We start from the raw sequence: 22,883 nt of genomic DNA on the forward strand, positions 1-22,883 counted from the left end.
GTGCACTGGCATCATACACACATACCTAAGCTCTCCTTTAAATATATGACTCACACAGATTATTGAAGTTATAAGTCGAGCATCCAGAGGCTTCCTTTGTTTATTTATTTTTCAATCAATTCTGCCTTCAAATAGGCTCTTTTTTCATTCCTTTGCTCGTTTATGTTCTTCCAGAGTAGCTCCCTAGAGGAAAAGTGGAGCACTATTACTGGAAGGAAAGAGGATGTATACTGATAAGCAGTAACAACCAATTCTAATTATACTCCTCAGTATGAGAAGAGGCAGAGTAACTACAACAAAACTATGGGCTCTTTCCTCTCTGCTCCTGAGAATGTAGAATGCTCTGTGTCGCTCAAATCTGTCTCTTTTCTCAGAGATTAACAACACGTGAGCCCAAAATATCCTCTGTGGAATTTTTAAAATATATAATGCTAGGGGTAGAAAGAGGAATTTTGGGGGGGATAGTTTTGTTTGTTTGTCTTGGTTTCTCCTTCTCCCATATCACTATCTATGCTGCAAATCATCCCACAATTTAATGATCAAAACAATAAACATTATTATGTCTCATATGTTTTTGTGGGTCAGGATATCTTGGTTGGGTAATTGGGCAGTTCTGAGAATGCTCTCATTATCTGAGACTTGTCTGGGGCTCCAGGATCTACTTCCAAGGTGGCACATTCACATGGTTGGCAGCATGGTGCCTGTTGCCAATGGGAGACCTCAGTTCCTCTGCAGATGGGCCTTATCTCAGCACTGCCTGGGTATCCTCACATGATGGTTGGTCTCCCTCAGAGCAATCTGTCCAAAAAAGCATAGCAGAAACTACACAACACCCTTAGTGACTCAGCCTGGAAGTCACACACTGTCACTGCTCCACCAGATGTTGAACACAGAGACCACCCTCATTCATTGCGGGAAGAGATTACAGAAAGGCTCACATATCAAGAGGATAGGATCATATCAAGAGGAAAGGATCACCGGGGCTCATCTTGGAGGCTGGAGACCGTGCTGCTCCTTCCCCTGTATCTGTGGTGGGCTGGAGAATGGCCAGATAGCAGATTCTCATTCTGAAACCAGTGTCATCTTACATGGAAAAAGGACCTTTGCAGATGCGATGAAGTGAAGAATATTGAAGTAGAAGATTATCCTGGATTATCCAGGAGTGCCCTAAATACAATCACAATGATTTTGTAAGAGAGAAGCAGAGGGGGATTTGGCACATACAGAAGAGGAGAAGGCAGTATGACCACAGAAGCAGAGATTGGAGCAATGTAGCCACAAGTTGGGGAACACCAGCAACCATCAGGATCTGGAAGAGGCAAGGAATGGATTCTCCCCTAGAGATTCCAGAGGCACTGCAGTCCTCCCAGTACCTTAATTCTGGCCCAGAACAGCTGATGGCAGACTTCTGGCCTTCAGAACAAAAGAGAATCACTTTGTGGGTGTTGTTTTTTCTAGGGAGTGTCTTTTTCTTTTTGTCTTTTTTTTTTTTTCAATAATTAGAGACTATTTTATCTTTTATATATCATAGTGATTATGAGGAAGATCTTTAGAGTCGATTGTCCTGGATTTGAATCCCAGCTTTGCCATTTACTGGGTTTTCCTGGTGGCTCAGAGAGTAAAGAATCCGCCTGCAATGCAGGAGACCTGGGTTCGATGCCAGGGTCAGGAAGATCCCCTGGAGAAGGGAATGGCTATCCGTTCCAGTATTCTTGCCTGGAAAATTCCGTGAACAGAGAAGCCTGGCAGGCTACAGTCCATGTGGTCTCAAACAGTCAGACACAACTAAGTGACTAACCCTTTCACTTCACTTTCACTTTGCCACTGACTATGATTGTAATCTTGGGCAAGTTTCAGTGCCTCGTTTCCTCCAAAATAGGGTTAAAAATAATACTTAGCTGAAATGTGTCAAGCTTTTTAAAAAATTGTGGTAAGACATACAGAACATAAAATTTATCATCTTAACTATTTTAAAGTGTACATTTAGTTCTTAAGTACATTCATATTATTGTGCAGCTAATCCCCAGGACTGTTTTCATCCTGCAAAACTGAAGGTCTATACCCATTCAGTAACAACCCCCACTTTTTCTCCGACTGGAAACCACCATTCAACTTTCCATTTGTGTGAATTTAACTACTTTCTGTTGTTTTCTGACACCAAGTTTGTGTCAGTTTGTTATAGCAACCACAGGAAACTAAAAGAGCATACTTTTACCTTTTTCTCTAGGCTCACACAATCTCAAATATATATAAATGTACATAAACATTTCCTGCACACACATACATACACAGGAACTTTTTATCATTGTTTTATAAAAATGAGACTGTATGACATACTTTTCTTTGCTCTTTTCACTCCATATGTTCAACAAATTTACTCTCAGAATACTCGTTTCATTCTTTGTCTTTGGGCAAACCTTTGTCAAGTACCTTGATAAGCCTTCGTTGGATACTAACGTCTGCAGCGTGCTCAGAGTGTTTGTTCTGCAGTTTGACGGTGGTGCTCGGTCTCTCGTGATCAGCTCTGGGGTGTGCTTCTCCCTCCTGCCATCTGCTTTTCATACCTTCCTCCGCTCTTCAGCACCTCCACCAGAGGGGGGCAAGGAATTGGAAAAGAGGGGGAGCATTACTTGAAGATAGATGAATGGACTAGGAAAGCCCAGAAAGCAAATCAACACGGCCATGTTTACCTGTGTGATGGGGATTCTGAAAGACATTTTGGTGACTAATATTTATCAAGCTGTCTGTCAGTTTGAAAGGTGGAATGTTATTCACTGTCTACTCTTGATTTTTAAGACTTATTGTCACATTTTTAGATAATCCTGGCAAAGAGTAGTCCCTTAGTAAATGCTGGAAAAGTTCACTCAATTCACAAAGATTTATTCATCACCTACAATGTGCCAGGAATGCAGCCACGCTCTGAATGAATGGACAGCTCAGGTTCTCCTCCTTGTCCTGCCCGTGCTGCTCTGTGACATTGCTGTCATTGGTAGTCAGGGGGGAGAAGGGAGAGAAAGGCAGAACGAAGGCCTCAGTCCGATGTCAGTTTCCTTGGGCTGCCATAGCAAAATGCCACAAAGCGGGAGCTTAAAATAACAGAAGTGCATCGTCTCCACAGTTCTGGAGGTTAGATGTCTGAAATCAAGGTGTTGGTTGGCAGAACCACATTCCTTCTGAAACCTGGGGGGACTCCTTTCTTCCTAGCTTCTGACATTTCGTTGGCAATCTTTGGTGTTTCCTAGCTTGTAGCTGCCTAACTCCAACATCTACTTTTGTAGTCACGTGGTGTTATCTCTGTGTGTATCTGTCTTCAAAGAGTCATCTTTTTCTTTATTTTTTAAATTGAAGTATAGTTGATTTACAATGTTGTGCCAATCTCTGCTGTACACCAAAGTGACTCATTATGCACATATAAACATTGTTTTTTTAATATTCTTTTCCATATGGTTTATCACAGAATACTGAATGTAGTTCTCCTATACCTTAATAAGTAGGACCTTATTGCTTACCCATTCTAAATGGAATAGCTTGCTTTACTGACCTCACACTGCCAAGCTTTCATTCCCCCCACCTTGGCAACCACAAGCCTGTTCTCTGTGTCTGTATCTGTTTCTGATTTGTAGAGAAATTCATTTGTGCCATATTTTAGCTTCCATATGTAAGTGATGCCATGTGGTATTTGTCTTTCTCTTTATGACTTACTCTGCTTCGTGTGATAATCTCTAGTTGCATCCCCATTGCTGCAGATGGAATTATCTTGTTCTTTTATATGACTGAATAGTATTCCATTATGTATGTGTACCACATCTTCTTTATCCATTCATCTGTCAGTGGATTTTTAGGTCATTTCCATGATTTGGCTATCGTGAACAATGCTTCTATGAACATAGGGATGTGTGTATCTTTGAATTGCAGGTTAGTCTGGGTATACCAACAGGAGTGGATTGCTGGATCATGTGGTAATTCTATTTTTAGTTTTCTGAGGATCCTCCATACTGTTTTCCATAGTGGCTATACCAACTTACATTCCTACCAGCAGTATCAGAGGGTTCCCCTTTTCTCCACACTGTCCTCAACATTTGTTATTTGTTGACTTTTTGAAGATGGCCATTCTGACTAGTGTGAGGTGGTTCCTCATTGTAGCTTTGATTTGCATTTCTCTAATAATTAGTGATGTTGAGCATCTTTTCATGTGCCTACTAGCCATCTGCATGTCTTCTTTGGAGAAATGTCTATTAAGGTCTGTAAATGGCAATCTTCTTATAAGAATACCAGTCATATTGGGTTAGGGGCCCACTTATTGCAATATCACCTCATCTTAACTAATTACACCTTCAACAACACTATTTATTTTTATTTACTTCTCTATTTGGCTGTGCTGGGTCTTTAGTTGCAGCATGTGAACTCTCAGTTGCAGCCTGTGGGATCTAGTTCCCTAATAAGGGATTGAATCTGGACCCCCTGCATTAGGAGCTTGGAGTCTAAACCTCTGGACTGCCAGGGAAGTCCCTGAAATGACTCTCTTTCTAAAGGCCACATTCTGGAGTACTGTGGATTTAAGACTTAGAGATATTGGCAGTGGAGAGCGGGAAGGTTGGGCACAATTCAGCCCAGGACAGTTTCTGATTGTTAAGTGGTTCAATAAAATATTGAATCATGGATTTAATTAATCTGGAAGATTGTTGTCCTCTGTTTAAAAAAAAAAAAAGCAGCACAAAATTCGACCCAAGGGCCAGAGTTAGTTTGAATCCCACTTTTACCTTGTACTAAGTGGTGTGATCTTGTCCAAACTAATTAATTCTTGGTACTTCAGTTTTCTTGTCTATAGCATGATGATAACAGTATGTATGGGACTGTTATAAGATGAAATAATACCAGGAAAGTCCTTATAATAATTTCTGCCACAAAAAGAACCCTCATACATGTTAGGTTTTGTGTTTTTTTTCTCAATTAAAAATGACTTACCATGAGTTGACTGTTTTTAGAATCAATTTTCTTAAGAAAGGCCTGGTGGTGGTGGCCTGTGAAAAAGCCTGAGGGAATAAAGCATTCCACTGTGTGAATGCACCTACAAGAGCCTCTTTCTAAGAGAAACGGGACCTAGAGTGAAGGAGCAGCTGCCCAGTATACTTCTCACTGCCTATTCTGCTAAGCTGTCTTTCCTGGCTTCTGGCAGACCATAAAGCCAGTAGACTTCCAAAGTTCCCAGAGAAATGTTTCTTCTTTCTTTTAGACCATCACCCTCTGAAGAACAAGTGATTAAAATACGTCACAGGCAATATGTCACTGTTAGGTGTTCATGTGTGTGTGTTTGTATATATGATTAAATTTTCTTCAGTTCCTTTTGGATGGCAACTTAAGATGCCCTGTAGGCTTTATCAGAAAAAGAGCAATATACCACCGTGGTGCCCATCTTCCCTGCATGCTAAGTCATTTCAGTCGTGTCCAACCTTTTGCAACCCTGTGGACTGTAGCCCACCAGGCTCCTCTGTCCATGGGATTCTCCAGGCAAGAATACTGGAGTGGGGTGCCATTTCCTCCTCTAGGGGATCTTTCCGAGCCGAGGATTGAACCCACATTGGCTCCTGCGTTGCAGGCAGATTCTTTACCACTAGTATCACCTGGGAAACCTGGTGCCTGTGTTGGACATTGTTGAAAGCAAGCTGCAGCATTGACTCGGCCTGGAGTGACCTCCCTCCAGCCTCAGGAGCGCCAGAATGTAGATGTGATCCTCTTGGAAAGATCCCTGAGGAAAGCAGAAGACCCCTCTTACAGCTGACAAGACACTCCATGTTTATGCAGGAAACCAAGACACCGTGCACCATCCTTGGTCCCTATGACATTGAGTGTTAGTCTTTAGATAGGTGGGGTGGACAGGGTAATGGCAAGAATTGAAAGATTGCAGAGGGAGTCAGGCTTCAACAAAATTAAGACCCACTGTCTTGTCTCACCTCACTTAAACATCAAAGAATTGTTTAGCTGGAAGGCCCTTGAGGGGTCACTAATTCAGCAGATAAGCCAAAGTATAGTAAATAATTTGTTACAAATACTAAGAGCACAGTTTGTGAGTGATTGACTGTTGGATTGATCACTAAATTCTACTTCGATTACTAAATTCAAAGTTTTTAGCTTACAATGGTTTTCACAGCGAGGTTCCAGGACTACCAGCAAGAGCAGCAGCATCACTTGGGACTTTAATAGAAATGCAGATTTTCAAGTCCTTCCTCAGACCTACTGAATCAGAAACTCTAGTGTGGGTCCTAGCAACCTATGATAAACCAGCACTAGAGGTTACTCTGGACTTCCCCGTAGCTCAGATGGTGAAGAATCTGCCTGTAATGCAGGAGACCCAGGTTCAGTCCCTTGGTCAGGAAGATTTCCTGGAGAAGGAAATAGCAACCCACTCCGGTATTCTTGCCTGGAGAATTCCACGGACAGAAGAGCCTGGTGGGCTGTAGTCCATGAGGTCGCAAAGATTACTCTGATGCCCACTCCTGTCTGAGAACCACTATTAAAATGGAATTAATTTAACTCAGTTGGCATCCAGGTGTGCTTTATCAAGGGAGAGTGAAAGGGATGAAGCTGTGTACAGCTAGTGCCCAGGGAATGGAGCCCCAAGAGCTATGCAAATATACATGCCATTTTCAGGAATCCCATGTTAAAGAAAAAGTTATTCGTGATACTTGTTAAAAGAAAGACTTTTCAAGGGACTACCACAATACGGTGTGTTGGAAGGGAGATCTGGCTTACCTCCTAACACAGCAAGGACAAGTGGAGATTTATAGCCAAAGAGCGAGATGGGGATCAGTGTCTGGAAAATTACTAAGATGGAATTCCAGTTGAGCTAGTTCAAATCCTAAAAGATGATGCTGTGAAAGTGCTGCACTCGGTATGCCAGCAAATTTGGAAAACTCAGCAGTGGCCACAGGACTGGAAAAAGTCAGTTTTCATTCCAATCCCAAAGAAAGGCAATGCCAAAGAATGTTCAAACTACTGCACAATTGCACTTATCTCACACGCCTGCAAAGTAATGCTCAAAATTCTCCAAGCCAGGCTTCAACAGTAGATGAACTATAAAATGCCAGATGTTCAAGCTGGATTTACAAAAGGCAGAGGAACCAGAGATCAAATTGCCAACATCCATTGGATCATCGAAAAAGCAAGAGAGTTCCAGAAAAACATCTATTTCTGCTTTATTGACTATGCCAAAGCCTTTGACTGTGTGGATCACAACAAACGGTGGAAAATCCTTCAAGAGATGGGAATACCAGACCATCTTACCTGCCTCCTGAGAAATCTGTATGCAGTTCAAGAAGCAACAGTTAGAACCAGACATGAAACAACAGACAGGTTCCAAATCGGGAAAGGAGTACATCAAGGCTGTCTATTGTCACCCTGCTTATTTAACTTATATGGAGAGTATGTTATGTGAAATGCTGGGCTGGATGAAGCACAAGCTGGAATCAAGATTGCCGGAAGAAATATCAGTAACCTCAGATATGCAGAGACACCACTCTTAACGGCAGAAAGCGAAGAACTGAAGAGCCTCTTGATGACACTGAAAGAGGAGAGTTTAAAAGCTGGCTTAAAACTCAACATTCAGAAAACTAAGATCCTGGCATCTGGTCCCATCACTTCACAGAAAATAGATGGGGACAATGGAAACAGTGACAGATATTATTTAGGGGGGCTCAAAAATCAGTGCAGATGGTGACTGCAGCCATGAAATTAAAAGATGCTTGCTCCTTGGAAAAAAAGCTATGACAAACCTAGACAGCATATTAAGAAGCAGAGACATTACTTTGCCAATAAAGTTCTGTCTGGTCAAACCTATGGTTTTCCCAGTAGTCATGTATAGATGTGAGAGTTGGACCATAAAGAAAGCTGAGCACCGAAGAATTGATGCTTTTGAACTGTGGTGTTGGAGAAGACTCGTGAGAGTCCCTTGGACTGCAAGGAGATTAAACCAGTCAATCCTAAAGAAAATCAGTCCTGAATATTCATTGGAAGGACTGATGCTGAAGCTGAAACTCCAATACTTTGGTCACCTGATTTGAAGAGCTGACTCGTTGGAAAGGACCCTGATGCTGGGAAAGATTGAAGGCAGGAGAAGCAGGGGATGACAGAGGATGAGATGGTTGGATGGCATCACTGACTCCATGGACATGAGTTTGAGCCAGCTCCAGGAGTTGGTGATGGACTGGGAAGCCTGCGTGCTGCAGTCCATAAGGTTGCAAAGAGTTGGACACGACTGAGTGACTGAACTGAACTGGACTGAATGCGATTGTTGCTAGACTGACTCAACAGGATTCTTGCTGAAGGCAAGCCAGGGTAATAAGACATTCAGGGTGGGGGATGAGGAATTTGATCAGATATCAAAGGTGCCAGATTTTCCACTAAACTGACCCAGCAGGATTCTTGCTAAAACTGGACCAGTGTCTCAAGGACAGAGCCTGGGGTCAGGGCCTTGAGAGTTTAGAGGAGCCAGACTAGAGTTAGGTTAAGAAGAGAATCTTTGTTACCCATTCAGATAAAAGCTGACCTCTCTCAAGCCCATTTTATAGATGAGGAACCTGAGGGGAAGAGGGGCTAGAGGACTTACCCACACTGAACAGACACTAAAAGGTGGCACAGACACCAAGTCCTCACTTGCTCAGAGACTGCCAACTCAGAATGTGGTGAAACTACACACCACAGAGTCTTGAAGTGGAAGATGACTTCTCGGGGGGATGAAAACACTTTCTCAAGGGAGATATGGCCCAACCAGACCTTGGACTTGAAATTCCCCCATTAGGAAAATCTTTCAGAGATAAATTTTTTTTAAAGTAAAATTTTATTTTGGTGAGGGCAGTTTTAGAAGGTAACATTTAGTATGACCATAATTTCATAGAAGAAATGACATTTTTCATAATGAGATGACATTTTTTACACCAAAAATATATTAGATTTAATCTTTAAAGGACAGATTTTTTAAAATATTAAATACATCTAGCTTGAAAAAATTTTTTTTTACTATGTGTTTTCCTCTTATTTCCCCAAAGAGCAGTAAAATTTGTGCTCAAATGCTCATCTGAGGCTCAAACTCTCTGCTTTAGACCCTAACTAAAAGGGGCTCTGACTGCCTGCCGCACCCTGCAAGGTGCCGTCACCAAGTAGGCATTCGATAAATGTTCTTTGATGATAAAAATGATGAGGACAGAATGGATTTATAATATTTATTACAGTTGGGAAACTACATGCTAGAAGTACAGAGGACTTAAATTGCTTTTCCAAGGTCACATAACCAGTTATAAAAAGAGTTGGTGCTGGAATTGAAGTCTTCTATCTCCTGGTTCAGAATCCTTTTTCCCTTAGACCACACTGACGTTGATAAAGGAAGTGTAATAGGATGTCTCTTATTTGCTTGAGGGAACGTATTAACTTACCCAGGCAAGAAAGAGATGATGGAATCAAACATCAGGACTTATTATAAGATATAAAGATAATATCAACCCCAGAGATCTCAGGAAATTTGGAGATGTTAGGTTCAAGCGGCATGAAGTCAGCATAAGGAGGAGTGGGGACTGGGGGGAGGGAATGAGGAATGTTTTCCTATGATAAAACACAACCGTTGGAGTGGCCAGGCTGCACTTAGGCAGATGCTTATCAATTTCTGGAGTTCCCAACTGGCAAGGCTTGTTAGACAGGCTTTAGACTGAGAAGAAAGGGGGAAGGAGCCTCCATTTAACTTAGGTATCACCAAACATATTTATGCTGTAGAATATTAGGCTGAGAGTGTCCGTAGAAAATAGCATTGAAAAATTAAGCTTTGGTGTGCACATCGATGAAGTATTATAGTTATATTTCTGGTATATTAGAATGTGGAGTAACCACATTGTAGTACCTTAGATGAGTTTATGTAAGAAAAGGAAGAGGAAGTGAATTTACCATGACAAACGGTTTGAAGTAACTCATGGTGAAACCCAAAAGACTTCCTACCACCAAAATCTGTTATACAAAGTGAACCAGGTAAGTAACACAATGATATTTTTAAAATTTTATTGTATGAAAGTTTCTGCAGCAATATGTACTGTGTTACGGGCACTGACAGTTGTGTAAGATTTGAGTTCTCTGAGCTGTTGAGCATTTGTCTTCAGAGCACTTTTCAGTTTCTAAGAATGTAACATGGGGCAGGAAGTAGAGAAAGAAACCAGAAGTAAGGTTTTCATGTGCCCAAGGAGGTCGCCGCAGAGATCTTATGAGGTAAGTAGATGCATCTTTAGAACTACCTTCTGGGCTGCCTGCTCATAACTACCCTCCTTGGTCTGCCCAGCTGTACACACCTTCTGGGTGAAGTTACTCTCAGCCTCTGGGATATATCCAGGTTCAAATGCACTTCCATTCTCCTGCTGCTAACAGTCAGAGAAGCCTATTTCCTGTTGGTTCCTAGCTTCCTTCTTCACACTTCATGGCATTCTCCATGAATTAACTTTGTCCTAATTTAATTAGCCAGCAGGTTCTCCCTTGTAAAGCATCCTAGTTTAGCCGCAAGGTGCTTCAGATGTAAGAATGTTGCTGCTGCTGCTACTGCTGCTAAGTCGCTTCAGTCGTGTCGGACTCTGCACGACCCCATAGACAGCAGCCCACTAGGCTCCCCCATCCCTGGAATTCTCCAGGCAAGAACATTGGAGTGAGTTGCCATTTCCTTTTCCAATGCATGAAAGTGAAAAGTGAGAGTGAAGTCACTCAGTCATGTCCGACTCTTTGCGACCCCATGGACTGCAGCCTACCAGGCTCCTCTGTCTATGGGATTTTCCAGGCAAGAGTACTGGAGTGGGGTGCCATTGCCTTCTCCAAAGAATGTTGCAATATGACACAAATCACTTCTGAGTCCAAAGTATCTCTGAGTTTTAAGACTGGGTTTTGGGTTTTTCGTTTGTTTGTTTGTGGTGCTCAGCCCATTAGATGTGCTCATTATGGAGATTTTTCTGATTATTTCTGGGATTGAAATACTTGCCTCTTCCACATACTTGCTTAGGTGTGGTTTCTGGAAGCGTGTGTGTAAGCGTGGTCAGTCATAACCCACTCTTTGTGACCCCATGGACTATAGCCCACCAGGCTCCTCTGTCCATGGGATTTTCTAGGCAAGAATACTGGACTGGGTTGCCATTTCCTCCTCCAGGGAATCTTCCTGACCCAGGGATCGAACCCACAGCCCTTGTGTCTCCTACACTGAGCAGGCGGATTCTTTACCAACTGCGCCACTAGAGAAGCACCGGTTTCTGGGAGAATTGGTGTTAAAAGTGGGAAAACAGTAGTCGCAGTGAGGCTTGAGGGGGTGGAAAGAGGAGAAATGGTGGCGAGTAGCCCTAGCTAGGACTGTCACACATGGGGGTGTGATGGTGACCGTGAAGGTGTGGGTGGCATGATAACTGATTGCTTCTTCAGCGAGGCACAATACACCTTGTTCACCAGCTCAGCCTTATTCATTTAAGAGTAATCAGTTGGTTCACTGATCATGGCAGTGTAATGACATCCAAATTCAGAAGAGTCCTACAACTTTTTAACATGAGGAAAACACTAATTAGAATGGGATACTATATTTTGGCTGACTAATTACTAGTAGAAGGTATGAAACAGGCATTCTCGTACCGCACTGGTGGTACAAGCTCCTGAAAATTTTGACAAGGTGGATCCATCATGTATTCATTTGCTAGGGCTGTCATAACAAGCTGCCACAGACTGGATAGCTTAAACAACAGAAATTTATTTTCTTACAGTGCTGGAGGCTGTAGCAGTCCAAGTTCAAGGTGTAGGCAGGAGTGGTTTCTTCTGAGGCCTCTCTTCTTGGCTTGTAGATGACCTTTTCTTTTTTTTTCTGTGTCTTCATGTCTTCCTTTTGTACATATCTGTGTCTAGATTTCCTCTTCTTATAAGGACACAGGTCATGTTGGGTTAGGGACTATTTTAAGGACCTTGTTTAAACTTAAATTTACATCTTTAAAACCCTTCAAGTACAGTAATACTGGGGATTTCTGAGTTAAACTGCATTTGTAATTTTGACAGACACTACCAAGTTGCCCTGCACAGGTGCTGCACCATTTTGCAGTCCCAACAGCGGACAGTGACTGATTCTACATAGCCTCCCGTAGGATGAGTTGCAAACTTTCGAATGTTTATCAACATCAAATGCCTCATTTTTGACCATTTAAGTTGTTTCCACTTTTGCTACACTTAACAATACTAAAATTAATATTCTTATAGCTATCGGGCACATGATGCTCAGTTGTGTCCAACTCTTTTTCATCACATGGACTGTAGCCCACCGGACTCCTCTGTCCATGGGATTCTCCAGGCAAGAATACTGGAGTGGATTGCCATTTCCTTCTCCAGAGGATCTTCCCAACCCAGAGACAGAACCTGGGTCTTCTGCATTGCAGGCAGAATTTTTACCCTTTGAGCTAAAGGGAAGTCCTTCTTATAGCTATAACTTTGTCCATATTTTAATTATTTCCTTAAAATAAGTTTCTCAAAGTTGATCCATTTTTTCCTGCATTTTAGGGTTTTTGATGTGTACAAACTATTTTGGGGATTCTTAAAGTTTCATGAATGTTTAAGCATGGACAGGAACATTCTCCACTCCTGTAACATAATTAATGCTCTAAGCTTATATACCTAATAAATAAAACTTAGAAAATCAGTTTTTTTAGGCATTTAAAATTGATTCTAAACAACTAAAATGTCTTCAATAATTTAAATTTTAATCACAAATGTAATATAATATGAAGGATTACTTAGACTATTTCACATGCCTTAAACAGCAGTGATAATATTTAAAAGTTATACTTAATATTTTAAAATAGCATCATTAATTTAATTCATTGAAAAAAATCAACCTCTATATTTGTTTCTGTACCTTCCTAAGGTTGCAATAATACAAATTTCTATACTTTCCCAGGATTTTATACTTTTCTGGTAATTTTATGAGAGCCAAAAGTAAAGAAAAAAAGAAAATAAAGGAAAAAAAGACTGCTTCAAACCAGGCCTGAGTTGTCAATTTGGTTAACTTGTATCTTCCGAGATGATTCAAACCTAAATCATGTCATCAGAATACCTTCCCACCCTTTTAAAAATAGATTGCCTTTTATTTATTTATTTAAAATATTTACTTTTAGCTATTTATTTGGCTGCACCGGGTCTTTGTTGTGGCACTTGGGACCTTTGATCTTCACTGCAGCATTAGGGTCTTTAGTTGCAGCGTGCAGACTCGTAGTTACAGCTTGTGGAATCTAATCCCTGAGGGATCAAATCCAGGTTTCCTGTATTGAGAGCACAGAGTCTTAGCCACTGGACCATCAGGGAAGTCTCATTAGAATTTCTTTTTTTACAGCAGTTTAAGTGCACAGCAAAACTGAGTGGAAAGTACAAAAATTTCCATATATTCCCTGTCCCCCCACAACATACCCTCCTGCACTATCAATATCCCCACCCCCCCAGATAGGTAAATTTGTTACAACTGTTGAATCTACATTAATACATCTTTATCATCCAAAAGTCCATGGTTTACTTTAGGGTTTACTCTTGGTGTTAGACATTCTGTGGGTTTGGACAAATTTATAAAGACATGTATCCACCATTATAATGTACAGAGTAGTTTTGCTTCCCCTCAAATCCTCTATGATCTGCTTATTCATTTCTCCCTCTCCCTCTCACCTAACCTCTGGCAACTACTGATTCTTTTTTTGTCTCCATAGTTTTACCTTTTCCAGAAAGTCATGTAGTAGAAATCATAAAGACAGAGCATTTTCAGACTGGCTTCTTTCACTTACTGCTACTGCTACTGCTAAGTCGCTTCAGTCGTGTCCAACTCTGTGCGACCCCATGGACAGCAGCCCACCAGGCTCCCCCATCCCTGGGATTCTCCAGGCAAGAACACTGGAGTGGGTTGCCATTTCCTTCTCCAATAATATGCATTTAAGGTTCCTTCCTTTATAGCTTGATAGCTCATTTCTTTTTAACACTTATTAATATCCCACTGTCTAGATGTACCACAGTTTATTTATCTATTCACCTTCTGAAGGACATTTTTGTTGCTTCCAAGTTTTGGCAATTATAAATAAAGCTCCTATAACACCTGTTCAGACTTTTGTATGGACACACATTTTCAATTCATTTGGATAAATACCAAGGAGCAAAATTGCTCGATCATATGATAGGAGCATGTTTAATTTGTAAGAAACCTACAATTTTCTTCCAAAGTGACTGTACCACTTGCATTCCCACTACCAATGAATGAGAATTCCTATTCTGCATCTTTGCCACAATTTGGAGTTACCAGTGTTTTGGATTTTTAGTCATTCTAACAGTTATATCGGAGAAGGCAATGGCACCCCACTCCAGTCCTCTTGCCTGGAGAATCCCATGGACGGAGGAGCCTGGTGGGCTGCAGTCCATGGGGTCGTGAAGAGTCCGACACGACTGAGCGACTACACTTTCACTTCTCACTTTCATGCACTGGAGAAGGAAATGGCAACCCACTCCAGTGTTCTTGCCTGGAGAACCCCAGGGGCGGGGAGCCTGGTGGGCTGCCGTCTACGGGGTTGCGCAGAGTCCGACACGACTGAAGTGACTCAGCAGCAGCAGCAACAGTTATATGGCATATCTCATTGATGGTTTAATATGCATTTCCCTAATGACATGGATCTTGAGCATCTTTTCATATGATTACTTATCATCTGTATGTCTTCTTGGGCAAGGTAAGTACCTTTGTGTAGTTAGGTTTTACTCATATCAAGGGGAATTTTCATGTCTACACTTTCACATGGATTTTAGCTTCCTGCAAGATGATCTCTTTTCCTGAAATGGTGTACAACTGACCCTTGAATAATGTGGGATTAGGGGTGCTGACCCTATGTGTGTTTGAAAATCTGTGTGTAACTTACAGATGGCCCTCGGTATCCGAGGTTTCTTTATATCTTTGATTCCACATCCTTAGATTCAATTAATTGTGGATGGTGTGGTCCTGTAGTATTTATTATTTAAAAAACATCTGTGTATAAGGGGACCCATGAGGTCAAACTCATGTCATTCAAGTGTCGACTATGTTTTTTGGTTAGCTTGATCAGCATCATATAAACAAGTATCGTGTCCCCTATTAAAAGTCCTGGTCTTTAGCACTGTTGGGGAACTAGATAAGCCTTACTAGGTCTTTGAAGTAATAAGTCCTTTAAAGGTTCATTTCTATGGAGACAGAAATGGAGATTGTACTGCCCCTTGCCTCTTTGGAATATGTGGCTAATCCACCATCTTTCAACCCTCTCTTGGACTGTCTTTTCTCATTCTTCCTATCCTTGTAGAGTTACTCCTTTTTCCCCATTACTATGTGGCTATCTCATAGTTCTATGACATTTTCTTTCCCTTCTTAATCAAATACAGAAAAAATGCATATTATGCTTTATTAAGCATAAGATGCTACAGTCAGCTGCTCCATTATTTTATACACCTTTGTATACTTTCCTTTATATAAGAAGGAAAAAACTAATTAAGCTATGACACATGCCTTAAAAAATCCTAAATCCTTGCATGACTTAGGAATCAGTTCAACTATCCTCTTATTGCTCCAAAACTATTACAAGTGATTTGGCGAGTTTTCCTGCCCTCGGTTGTATTTCTTGTTGAGTAATAAGAATCTAAGAATCTTTTTTTATGTATCTTGGGCTTCCCAGGTGGCGCTAGTGATAAAGAACCCATCTGCCAATGCAGGAGACATACAGGTTTGATCCCTCAGTCACTATAATATAACTTCATCTGCTTGTGGGTATCTCTCTTTCTCAGTTTCCATAAAGTATTTGGTTGTTGCATTGAAAGAAAATATGAAAAATATGTTGACATTCCTCCAAATATGAAGCCTTCACTAATGTCAAAGGCACATTCCACTGCTCTGTTTCACTTTCTCTCTGTGTGTACAATACCTCATTTCAGTGCCAAAATTACAGTAGAAACTTTTTAAAAGGCATTTCAAATGGTGGTTAAATTCAACCTGTAAAATACCAGCAATGCACATTACTCAACTGAAGTGAAATGTTATAAACAGCTCTGACCAAGTATGAACAAACATACAGCTCTTCACCAACAGCAACTGAAAAGGCCATCCACTGTAGAAGCACAATTTCAGACACATTAAAATCCAAAAAGAAACAAGGTATCTTAGAATCACAAATATGTATATATAATTTATTAACTGTGATGTTTAATATAAAAAAAGGACATCCACAGATGTCAACATTTTCCTACTTATTAAACTATATTTAGATATGTTTATATACATTCAACTAAATATATTTAAATATGTTTTTAAAATTAAGCATATTCCATTTAATTTGCAATGTTTAGGTCACAGTTTCCTTTTATACAATATATATAGATTTTTCTTTTTTGAGTACCATTACAGACTCATGGATTTTCATAGATGCAACTCTTTTCAGTTAGCCATAATTATCTTTTTTTCATTTTTAAAGTTCAAATTGAAATAAGTTAACCAAGACTAACTTTAAGTTGGCTCCATTGTACCTCCAACATTGCAGTGATGATTAAAAAACATCCTTCCTTTCTGAAAACATTAAGATATATTAAGCCTATGTTAGTTTTCCTCCCTGTTGTAGGACATAGAATTAGCTACTTGTAATGGGTGCTAGTTAGACTATAAAGAAAGCTGAGTGCCAAAGAATTGATGCTTTTGAACTGTGGTGTTGGAGATGACTCTTGAGAGTCCCTTGGACTGCAAGGAGATCCAACCAGTCCATCCTAAAGGAGATCAGTCCTGGGTGTTCATTGGAAGGACTGATGTTGAAGCTAAAACTCCAATACTTTGGCCACCTGATGCTATGAGCTGACTCATTGGAAAAGACCCTGATGCTGGGAAAGATTGAGGGCAGGAGGAGAGGGGATGACAGAGGATAAGATGGGTGGATGGCATCACCAACTCAATGGACATGGGTTTAGGTAAACTCCAGGAGCAGGTGATGGACAGGGAGGCCTGGCATGCTGCGGTTCATGGGGTTGCAAAGAGTCGGACACGACTGAGCAACTGAACTGAACTGAACTGAATGGGTGCTAGAATTAAACACTAAAATCTGGGCACATGCTCAAGTTACAAATTGCATCATTTCATGTCCTGGTGTAGCCAAGATGATAACACTGCCAGGCCACCTTAGTGCAGAGCTGGAAAAGATATTTCTCTAGAAAATCTTGAGTTTATATGGATTTATCCACCTTAACAGTATTATTTCAATCTAACTCTAAACTCTTCAAAATTCGGCCCTAATATACAAATTTTTAATTTGTTTTCAATACAACAAACTTAAAAGTTTAACCCCTCACTTCACCATAATTTTATCATCCTCTCTTTTATTATCCTTATTTAGCTCATCAGTCACGAGTTTGTAGTAAATTCTATTGAATGACTAAATTTCCTCTAAGAAATTTTGTATGAACTTTCACTCTCCACACTCATGCTCATAGCAGCATCATTCACAATAGGCAAAAGGAGGAAGCAACCCCAGTATCCATTGACAGATGAACGGATAAACAAAATGCGGTATATACATAAAATGGTATATTATTCAGCCTCTAAAATAAGAAAATATTGATACGTCACAACAGTGAATCTTAAGGACATGATGCTAAGTGAAATAAGCTAGTCTCAAAAGGATAAGTACCGTATGAATACACTTATATGAGTTACTTAAATTAGTCAAATTCATAGAGCTAGACGGTAGAATAAACTCTCTGAGACTCCATGGCCAGTCTCCTCTGTCCACAGAGTTTTCCATGCAAGAATACTGGAACAGCTTGCCATTTCCTACTCCAGAGGATCTTCCCAATCCAGGGATTGACCCTGTGTGTCTTGTTTCTCCTGCGTTGGCAGGCAGATTCTTTACAACTGTTGCCACCTGGGAAGTCCTATGTGAGTTACCTAAATTAATCGAATCCATAGAGCCAGACAGTAGAATGGTGGATGCCAGGGGCTGGGGCTGGGGGGAATGAAGAGTTGTTGTTTGGTGGGTATGAGTGTGTGTTTTAGTTGCTCAGCCGTGTCCAACTCTTTGTGACCCCATGAACTGTAGCCCACCAGGCTCCTCTGTCCATGGGATTCTCCAGGCAAGAATACTGGAGTGGGTTACCATGCCCTTCTCCAGGGGATCTTCCTAACCCAGGGATTGAACCCAGGTCTCCTGCATTGCAGGCAGATTCTTTACCATTTGAGCTACCCAGAAAGCCCCTTGATGGGTATAGAATTTTATTTTTGCAAGATAAAGTGTTCTTGAGGTTGGTTACACAACAGTGTAAATGTACTTAACATTATTAAAACTTACACTTAAAAATAGTTAAGATAGTATATTTTATGTTAAGTATATCTTACCACAGTTAAGATGTTTTTAAAATTTACATTTTCAACAGTAGCATACGAGAGTAACCATGTCTCCTAAAATTATTTTTATAATGGAAAAAGCACTAGCTTTATTTCTCTGAGTTTTAGTGGAGTTAATTGAAAGGTTAACAATATTAACAATATATCAAATAGCTCTTTTAGTAAATTTTACACAAACCATTGTGTGACAGCTTCCCCCCAACCCCACCCTCCATCTTAGACTTGCTTTGTTTGAAATATCAACAAAACCTCAGGTTTTTTGTTCACAGATATTCTGTATGATGAAGACATGAAAACACCAACACTCATATTCCATGCGGAGAAGGCAATGGCACCCCACTCCAGTACTCTTGCCTGGAGAATCCCATGGATGGAGGTGCCTGGTGGTCTGCTGTCTATGGGGTCGCATAGAGTCAGACACGACTGAAGCAACTTGGCAGCAGCAGCAGCAGCATATTCCATGATTTCTACCCTGTAGAACCTTTTCAAGAGATTAGGCTCTGAAACTTCCCGATTCTGAATTTGCAAGATAACTTTTCCCCAGATCAAAAACTTTTCCCACAACAAAGGGTACCTCTGGATCTACTGCTCTGGTAGATTGGGTGCACCACCCCCAACACATATCTACAGGAAGACCCACTGTCCGAGGGATCCTTCCAGCTTCAGAGTGACTTTGGGTTTTACATCTCAAGGCTCAGAAAGACCCCCTACCCCTGGGGACTTTTGAGTTCCGAGTGACCCTGGCATGATTTTGTGGGCTAGCCTAGAAAACTAATCTAAAAGGTACAGATGCACATGGCTAACATAACACTACTTTTAAGAGAAATAGTTCCACGTGGCAAACATCTTAGTTATAGACACCCTTAAAAAAAAGAAAGAAAATTTATATTGTTTTAAAAATTAATTTCGGTATATGACCCTTTCATTAGAAGCTTATTGAATGGGCAGGACTTGATTCTTATTTTTAAATAATTTGTAATATATAATTACAAAAAAAGGTAGATGCTGGCACTATCAGTGCACGCTTTGTACATTTTAATCTGTCACTTCAATTCCTTAACCTAAGAAATATACTGTAAATTTACTTTAAAATTGATTGATAGGTAAATGAATAGTAAAGACTGAGTTGTTATCAGAAAAGAACTAAAATAGACAAACATTTTCTTTTGGAGATTGGAAGATAAATTTACTAGGGTCAGATTTTTCTGATCATGCAGGATTTTAGGGACCATGTGCAATCATTTCTCATTTCCATCCTTCAGTCAATCAGACCTACTTCTGGTACATCTTCGGATACTGGTCTAACTTTCCATTCTCATCACCGCCAACCCAACCACCAATTCTATCCAGCCCAGCTGTCTCACAACCTGGAATTGAATAGTTTTAATGGCCCTTTGATATATCCTATCCAAACCCACTCCAATCCTCCACTTTGGCACATTCATTTTAGGATCTTCCCATTGCTGTCTTAAATGTGCTGATTTTTATATTGAACATTATCCTACTCATCAAAAGATGCAAATATTTTATGTATTTTTTTTGCAATTGAAATGCTGGGACTATGTTGATCCATTGCTATTTCTTAAATGGTGCCTCTGAGCAGAAAAGTTTCATGCTTTAATTAATTGAGCTGACACCTTTATAGCACATTAATTGAGCTTATACATTTATATCACACATTAAACATGCACATCAAATACATTTATAATCTTCCAGTTGGCCAGCCCATGTCCTTTGCATTTCACTCTTTTCTTCTCTACTTGTAATTGTAGGACATAGATGAATACTTTTGTTGGGTAAATGCCTGGATTTGAGCTACAATTAGGGCTTCATAAGTGGTGCTTGTGGTAAAGAACCCACCTGCCAATGCAAGAGACATAAGAGCCGCAGGTTCAGTCCCTGGATCAGGAAGATTGCCCTGGAGGAGGCGATGGCAACCTACTCCAGTATTCTTGCCTGGAGAATCCAATGGACAGAGGAGCCTGGTGGGCTATAGTCCATAGCGTCAAAAGAGTCAGACACAACTGTGTTGAGACACAACACAACATAGCATGCAGGCATGTAAGCTATGATTAAGAAGAGAAAGACCATCTCCTCTTTACAAGTTGCTGAAGTAAACATTTATTGAACCTCTGCCCTAGGCCAGACAGAATGCTAGGTACTGAGGACACAAAAAATGGATATATCGTATCTATTCTACTCAGAAGATACTTTGGTGCTGCGACTCTCATAGCTTAGTGTTCTTAGAAGACCTGTCTGAGAGTATTAGTTGAAGTGTGGATTCTGGAGTTCTCACCTCCCCAGGTTTTAAGTTTGGGTTGGCCCCAGGAATTTGCATTTTAGTAAATCCTCCCAGTGATTCTGATGCAGGTACATTGATAAAACTTTTAAATACCACATTAAACCCTATTGAATGTTGAATATTTGTGCCTGTAGTTCTGGATTGTTATCACAAAGTTTTTTGTTTTTTTAAAGATGCTATTTAAGGGAAAATGTTTAACCAGTTTCCCTTCCATTAATGCTTTTTCTCTGTCACTTTTAACTAAGAAATCTTCTCATATTCCGAGATTACCAGTCAAGTATGAGAAGATTTAAAATATGAGTACTTTGCTTTAAATACATATATCTTCTCTTTTCCTTCCTCCCATTAAACCATAAAATTAAAAACTTTATAACACTATTATGGTATCACTTTGTAAAAGTTCAGATTTCAGGTTTGCTACTCTGAGTCAGTTCTTTTTCTACAGATACTTTTCCTGCAAGTAGGATCTCCTGCTTCCAGGAAGAAAGGAACAGTTAGTTTTTTCTAGTCCAACTAAAGACCCAAATTAGGATTTACTTGAGATGCAGATTCTAGCCATATGCCCACTGCTTTGAAAGAGACTATGAAACTACATCTTAACAAAGCAAAATATTAGTCTCACCAAGTGAAATTTTAGATCCATATTCACATACACATAATTTGGGGATTTTTCACTAATGCTTAAGTTCGATCAGGCAGAGTCCACCCCCCTCTCCCCACCCCTGTACCGTAATTCCAGTCTTAAACTTTTTTTTCCAACTCTTTGTGAAATCTTTCTTAAAAACCAATCTGATAATGACCTCCATCCTTGCACATCTTTTCTGTATTTCAGTTGCTATCTGCTTAGTCTTTTAAAACTGATTAAAGCGCTGCCCTAGCTCCCTATACAGAGAAGAAATCCATTCCCCCCACCTTACTTCTCTACAAACTCTGTCCATGCATCTGAGGAGATAATATATACATATTCATATACATGTACATATACATGGAAGTCCTCTGTACATATATACATATATATAAATTGACAGTTACTTAGCTGTCATATATTATATATATGGTTATATGTATAAGACTGGCATATACATGTCAATTTTTGAGACCATCAAAAAAATCTTCCTGGATTTGATGTTTTCCAGTAAGGAGGATACAGCTGTCCACATTACATTTAAACAAAGCAGAACAGTCCCACCACATCTCACTTAGAGCAGCTACAATGCCTTTGAGCCAATTTAGTTCTCAACAGAGAATCTTATAAGATCAATCACTGTTTGTTGTTTATATGCTCAACCAAAAAGAGATCTAAGAAGATAGATCACAAAGAAAAGTGTATTATTCAGGGACTATACATGTAATTTTGGGAGCAAAACATGAAGACATATTTAATTACTGTCCTCTGGAAAACGATATATATTTAACTATAGAGCTAGCTCAGATACTGTTCTCTTCTTAATGTCTGAGATTATCTTGCTGGGAAAAGGGTTTTGGGGGTTGTGAAGGGTATTTCATGTCTGTAATGGCTGGAAGGATTTCACTAGTTCCATGTCTACTGACAGCAAATATATAAAAATGCATCTCAGAAATTTTGCTGCTGACTCCACTTGCCAGCCACAGACGTTCTGCATTTTGAACTGATTGAGGAAAAGGGTGTGTTAGAAAAGGAGCAAGGATGAGTAGAATGATGATTCAGATAGTGGTTGCCAAGAGCCTGTACTTCAATCCTCCCTGATTTTTTCCTCTTAATAGAAAATGAATACATTGACTTTCACTTCAAAATTTTATTCCACTGTACTTTTTTTTCTCAACCCCCTAAATGTTGTTTATTCCATAATAAAGGCTGGAACCTAAAATTACATAATGAATGATAAACTTTGCCTCATGTGCGGGGGGAAAAAAGCACAGGATTTCATAAGATTCCTTTACATCCCACTCTTTCAGTCAGCTTATTTTTGCAAGTATGAAAGACTGGAGCACAGGGCCCTATTGATGATTGCAGCACAGAGTTGCTGTGTATAGTTGTGTAAGTTGTACAGTCCACAACTTGCGCAATCATATATGGCAGCCCTAATAGAAGAGGCTCATTTTCCTACATTTCCTGAGCATTGTATTTGCAGATTATTAGAATGAACAGAAACTAAAGAAATACGTTTCGTCAATGGAGATCCCCAACTATGT

Source organism: Bubalus kerabau, chromosome 3, assembly GCF_029407905.1.
Source record: "Bubalus kerabau isolate K-KA32 ecotype Philippines breed swamp buffalo chromosome 3, PCC_UOA_SB_1v2, whole genome shotgun sequence".
Classification (NCBI taxonomy): Eukaryota; Metazoa; Chordata; class Mammalia; order Artiodactyla; family Bovidae; genus Bubalus; species Bubalus kerabau.